Consider the following 6,728-nt stretch of genomic DNA (forward strand, 5'->3'; position numbering starts at 1 on the left):
GAAAGTACACACACTATGTCACTGTTAAGGATGGAAATACACTAATACACTTAGGATTAACATATAATTTAGCTTTACTGGTCAAATCTGATCAACACATTTCAAGGTTTGAAAGAATGGACAAGAGAAGGGGGGGGGGGGGGCCCTGAAACTGTGATGGTCGTTATACTGAAACTATTAAGTACTGAAGGCAAATTAACACTCAAAATTATCAATCTCTGGATAACTACTCTTTTGTCTCACTTCTGAATTATTCAACTGTCATTATTTCTGTCTCAGATTAATTAAATAACATCGCTAACTCAATCCAACAAAAACTCTCTTCCAATTTAGTCACACTTTTGTTCTTTCTCAACATTTGCAATAACACATGGAAATTTTAGGCTCCTTTATGGCATAGATTAATCTGCTGATAATTTTCATTAACACTGACATTAAACTTTCAGTTCACAATACGAGGTAAGGATCCTGTCTAGGTCAGTGATCAGGATAAGTCACGGCTAAGGCAATTCTGGTAAAAGTCACGTTATTATTGAACAGTCAGAAACATTTTCGACACTGGTCCACACAGATACACTTCTAAAGATGAAATAAATGTTTGACCTGTGCAAGGCGGTGCGGCAGTTGGCGGGCAGCGAGATAGCGGGCAGCACGGCACACATACAAGCACGGCTAAGGCTCACACAACATCGGCACTTTCCTTCTTCTTAGCGTCGTAATCTTTCCAACTTTGTGCCTCGGAATATAGCCATGCCAAGTAGTCGTCGGAATCGGTTCATCCGAGGCTCAATGGAATCCACTTTTCCTGGGTAGCCTCCTCGGTACAGTACGTGTACTTCCGACTGTTGCTCGCCTCCGACTGTAATACTGTGCCCGTTGTGCCGAACCGCGCCAGTGTGCGTTTTCCCGCCTCGCCTGCCTCCACCTTTTCCCGCTCCCCTACAGGTAGGGTATTCACCACAGGTTTTCTATTACACATATCCTAATGCATTACCTACGTATGGACCAAGTGTATAAATTACAATTTTCACATCTTACAATAGTTTTAACATTAAATACACTTCCCTTTGATTACCACATTATTTGAAATCTAACATAAATAATAATATTCATTTCAAAAGTTACTCACAGTCTCTTTAACATCACGATACGAACCGAAAAAGAAGTTCAAAACATAGCTTACATTAATTTATCTAAATTCATAAAGAAAAAAATTATTATATGTACAGTTGTCGTTACACTCTCACGTGCAACACTGTGGCGCGCTACTGCTTCGCTTATTTCTGCATGGGGTGCAGTTCAGCGCATCCCTCTTGTAAGGGGTCCGTAGGCCCTTACTATAAGTTTTGCGACAGCACAGGTCGACAGGACAAACAATCGATAGTGTGTGTCGGGTTGCGAGAGCAAGAGCGAGTGTTGAGTCAGTAGTGTGGTACGCGCTGCGGGCCGAGCCGGGTGGAGGTCTGTTGCTGGAATGCAAGACCGTACCGACAAAGGGAGTGGCCATCGCCGTGGTTTAACCCCTTTGTGTTAGAAATATACGGGAAAGTGAACAAGTACAATTACTAGTGTGATTCAGTGATATTTCAGTGCCGATATTTGTATTTTCGCGTCTACCGCGCCGGCATTATTTGGATTGCAGTGTTGGATTGCAGTGTTGGATACAGTGATTAAAAATTGCGTGTGACGATAATGAATAACTAAAGGGCCTGTGCTGAGATTAGCCGTTATTAATTCTGTTCGACGAAGGCAGTGGCTGTCTCCTTACTTTGTGTTTTTGTGAAGAATATAGGTCGTTGATTAATGAAGCTGTGTTGTTGTTCTTCTTGCCACCAGACAATTTATTATTACAGCATTTGAGAAGGACAAAAATGGAATGTAACATCTCCGTAGCAGTCCAATCCGATTGCCAGCCCCATTAGGTACACGGTCACATTAATTATTATCTATTTGGGCTGCTATCAGATCCCGATCGAGCGGGATAAGTCAGTAGATCAAACCGGAGTGTTACACTCTACGCTATTGTTGCGGCACTTGGCGTGTTTACAGCGGGCGGCGCAGTGCTTGTTGCCTAAACGGAGGTTCGACGGCGCAACAGCATAATTTGCAGAGCAGGGCGTGAGCTTATTAGCTCGTCGCTTGTTGCAACAGTACCAGCGAGTTAGTTCTATACCTACCAGAAGGGGATTGTTACAGCCTCTCAGTCTCACGGGATGGGTCGCTTTGTGTGTCACAAGTAGCGCCGGCCAGTGGCACCATCGCTCTCAACAAAGCGTCTGGCGGCTGTTTAGCCGAATGGACGCCGGGTGCAGTCTGCATTGTCCATGGTGGACAGGCAGACAGAGCGGGAAGGGAATTTTGTTAGTGATTTAAAACCTTTAATATTTACAGAATGAGATTTTCACTCTGCAGCGGAGTGTGCGCTGAAATGAAACTTCCTGACAGATTAAAACTGTGTGCCCGACCGAGACTCGAACTCGGGACCTTTGCCTTACGCGGGCAAGTGCTCTACCAACTGAGCTACCGAAGCACGACTCACGCCCAGTACTCACAGCTTTACTTCTGCCAGTTCCTCGTCTCCTACCTTCCAAACTTTACACAAGCTCTCCTGCGAACCTTGCAGAACTAGCACTCCTGAAAGAAAGGATATTGCGGAGACATGGCTTAGCCACAGCCTGGGGGATGTTTCCAGAATGAGATTTTCACTCTGCAGCGGAGTGTGCGCTGAAATGAAACTTCCTGGCAGATTAAAACTGTGTGCCCGACCGAGACTCGAACTCGGGGCCTTTGCCTTACGCGGGCAAGTGCTCTACCACTTGCCCGCGTAAGGCAAAGGTCCCGAGTTCGAGTCTCGGTCGGGCACACAGTTTTAATCTGCCAGGAAGTTTCCTTTAATATTTATTTTTGTCATTTTTGATTCATTGTACGATGCAGAAAGGCATCAGTGTCGAGTTGTGGTAGGTGTGGGCCGGCACAGCATCAGATATGACTGGATGTCAGCACCAAATGGTTCAAATGGCTCTGAGCACTATGGGACTCAACTGCTGAGGTCATTAGTCCCCTAGAACTTAGAACTAGTTAAACCTAACTAACCTAAGGACATCACAAACATCCATGCCCGAGGCAGGATTCGAACCTGCGACCGTAGCGGTCTTGCGGTTCCAGACTGCAGCGCCTTTAACCGCACGGCCACTTCGGCCGGCGGATGTCAGCACCGACCCATACTCACTTCACATAAGAGAATTCTCACAGTGGGTGCTCCTGATGGGGTAACGCCTTCGGAGATTGTCGCTAAGGCAGGCACGCTCGTCTAAAGCATCCCCGGCAGCCAATCAGAGAAACGAGAATAGTCACGTGGGGACGCAGGGGAGACCGGTGAGCGGGCTGCGACTCCGACCGGTCGCTTGTTCCCAGCCAGCCCTCGTTCGATCTAGCCGTACCGTTCAGCTCCTCTTGCAGACAGCATACCTGTCTGTCTGTGGCCTCCAGGTGCTGTAAATTCAGTCTTCTGTGCTCTTAGCGGTAGAATTATGGCGATAAAGCCGAGTCATTGCCACTGAACACACATTTATCGTGTTCTTAATCACCTAACCATCGCCCACACACGGATGCCCACACGTCCGCTCTAAAGTCCTGAACAACACGTTTTGGGTGTCCATCGGTAGCACACAGGACCAGGTCAGCGGCTGATTTACATGATCAAATCTTACGAGGTTAATCATAAATTATGCTGTAGCTGTGGCAGTTCCAGAAAAAAGTGTCGAACTGCAGGAATACCTGGAGGGGATCGATGATCGGAGCAGGGGTTGACAGCTGACACAATTGTAACGCACTGCATACAAAAGTTTTGCCGGCCGCGGTGGCCGAGCGGTTCTAGGCGCTTCAGTCTGGAACCGCGCGACCGCTACGGTCGCAGGTTCGAATCCTGCCTCGGCCATTGATGTGTGTGATGTCGTTAGGTTAGTTAGGTTTAAGTAGTTCTAAGTTCTAGAGGACTGATGACCTCAGATGTTAAGTCCCATAGTGCTCAGAGCCATGCGAACCATTTCTTTTTTTTTTTTTTTTTTGCATACAAAAATCATTTGATTGCACGACTGACGAACAATTATGAGAAAGTTGTGAAAATGCCCGAAACGCTTTAAACTGCACTGTAATATGAGCCTAGTCGCAGGGAGTTACTCGACTGGGAATCTTTCGAATAATCCTGACGAGAAGTAAGTCACTCACGAAGGACGTAGCATACAAACCTATCGTCCCGCCGATTTTTACACGTAGTTGAGTGACTGTAGGAAGATACAAGACGACTTAGACGAAATTCCCAGTTAGTGTGATGAGTGGAGAAATGTAAGTTAATGCGGGTGAGTAGGGAGATCAAACGTGTAAAGTTCGGATGCAGTATTACTAATGTCCTGCTTGATACAGTCAAGTCGTTTAAATATCTGGGTATAACGTTGTAGAGCGATGTGAGGTGGAACGAGCATATGAGACCTGTGATAGGGAAGGTGAAGTGTCGACTTCGGTTTATTGAGAGAATTTTAGGAAAGAGTGGTTCACCTGTAAAGGAGACAGCATGCAGGGCGCTGGTGCGACATATTTTAAGTACTGCTCGAGTGTTTGGTATCCGTACCAGGTCGGACTGCTAGATTTGTTACCGGCTGCTGACTCCAATATACATTGCGCGTAAGGACCACGAAAACAAGATACGAGCAATTAGGGCTCATACGAAGGCGTACAGACTGTCGTTTCACCCTCGCTCTATTTGCGAGTGGAACAGCAAAGAAAATGACAAGTATTGGTACGGTTAGCGTCAGCCACGCATCTTACGGTGGCTTCCGGAGTATGTATGTAGCTGTTGATATATCTCGTCTGAGACCATCTCAGGAAGAAGTAGCGAAGTAGACGCAGAAGATTCAAAGGAAATAAGCAGAAGAGATTCTTTGAGCATTATTTAGATGTTTGCTGTTGTAACTCCTACAGCACACCCTTCAAAGAAGTTGAACAATGTATTAATTCTCTAATATAATGAAATTAAAGCTTACTTGCTACCTAATGCTAGTTTAAGTACAATTGTGCTGTAGTAGGAATAGCACGAGAGTGTTCTGAAAAGTGGTGCCTCCAAATCTATGACGTGAAAACTGTCAATGCTTTTTAAATAAACGCAACGTTATTAAAATTCTGTCTCTGCATTTTTCATGTCTTCATACTTATTTCTCAACACGGTCGCCCTGCCGACGAACGCATTTCTCCCAGTGAGTAACCAGTTTGTTGATACCGCCACTGCAGAATGTTTGAATTTGTTGACGGAGCCATAATCTCACCTCTGCTTACACAGCTCCACAACCATCAAAGTGAAGCCTTCAAAGGTATTCTTTAAGTTTTGGAAACGGATTAAAATCAGAAGGTATCCTAAGTCGGGTCTCTATGGACGATGATCGATGAAAGTGAACACAATGCGTCGGATTGTTGCAGATGTCGCAGCACTCGTGTGTCGTCTGGCAATGTTGTGCTGAAGGAGAAGGTTATCCACGTGTAGACAAACTCTTCGAATTCGTGCTTTCAGTTTTCTGAGGAACTCGCAATATTGTACAGAGTTTATGGTGGTGACTTCAGGCACGAATTGCAAATGCACCGCGCCCATAAAACTGTGAGCTTGACTTTGCCTGCTAGTGGAATGGCCTTGAAATTTTTTGGCGTTTGGTATCCTTGCAGCGGAACTGCACTGATGCTCTCTTGTCCTTGGGGTCAAAATTGTGAACAATCCCACTCGCAATTCATGATATCGATACAATCATAAACGTACACAGCTTTCATCATCCTACGGATTTCAATTGAAAGCGCGTTTTCTGCGATTAGAAACGCGATTACAGTACGCTGTATCTCACTCACCGACGTAGTTATGTTACACACTGCCATATTGCTCACTGTAATTCGGATCCCTCTAGCGGCAGAGGATTGCAAATTGCGTCAGCAAAGCGGGAGAGTCTACCGAGTAGCATGCATGAAATGTAATACCTCGACCGATACTGAGAACAGAATAAAAAATTCGGAGGCGTAATTTCTCAGCAAGCCCTCATATCATCGGACGTGGTGTCGTCCTTCCCTCATACGACTTATTGAATGCTTTGCTGCCAGTTATAGAGCTAATCATCGTTTAATACTGCAAGGACCGCACCTGTGCTTTTGGCGAGTTCTTTTCTTTCGTAGAATACTTCCTGTAAATAGTTTATTCTACAGATTCCATTTTCTATGACTTTTAATAAGTAATTATGAGGTGCAAATCTGCAAAGAAAGGACCTTTCTGAGAAGTGTCACAATGAACTCCTGGTAGAAGGACCACTATTGATGGATTTTGGTGGGCCGGCCGAAGTGGCCGTGCGGTTAAAGGCGCTGCAGTCTGGAACCGCAAGACCGCTACGGTCGCAGGTTCGAATCCTGCCTCGGGCATGGATATTTGTGATGTCCTTAGGTTAGTTAGGTTTAACTAGTTCTAAGTTCTAGGGGACTAATGACCTCAGCAGTTGAGTCCCATAGTGCTCAGAGCCATTTGAACCATTTTTGGATTTTGGTGGATACGGACATGTGAACAAGTCACAGAAATTTTGGTGTTCATGCGAGTTGAAAAATGGACAGACTTTGCCAAAGACTAAGTACAAGTCGCTTTACACCTGCTACTCGTATTTGAAATTCATTCATTGCCTGATTCTTGTAGCATTACGTTCCATATGAAA

At 45.4% G+C, this 6,728-nt stretch overlaps 1 non-coding gene across 1 annotated transcript; it reads right to left on the bottom strand.

Annotated features, from left to right (window-relative positions):
- Positions 1-2,456: 2,456 nt before the first annotated feature.
- Positions 2,457-2,531, bottom strand: Trnat-cgu. Its single transcript has one exon. It is a non-coding gene; the product is annotated as a tRNA-Thr (tRNA).
- Between the last annotated feature and the right edge of the window lie 4,197 nt (positions 2,532-6,728).

Source organism: Schistocerca americana, chromosome 1 (genome assembly GCF_021461395.2).
Source record: "Schistocerca americana isolate TAMUIC-IGC-003095 chromosome 1, iqSchAmer2.1, whole genome shotgun sequence".
Taxonomy (NCBI): Eukaryota; Metazoa; Arthropoda; class Insecta; order Orthoptera; family Acrididae; genus Schistocerca; species Schistocerca americana.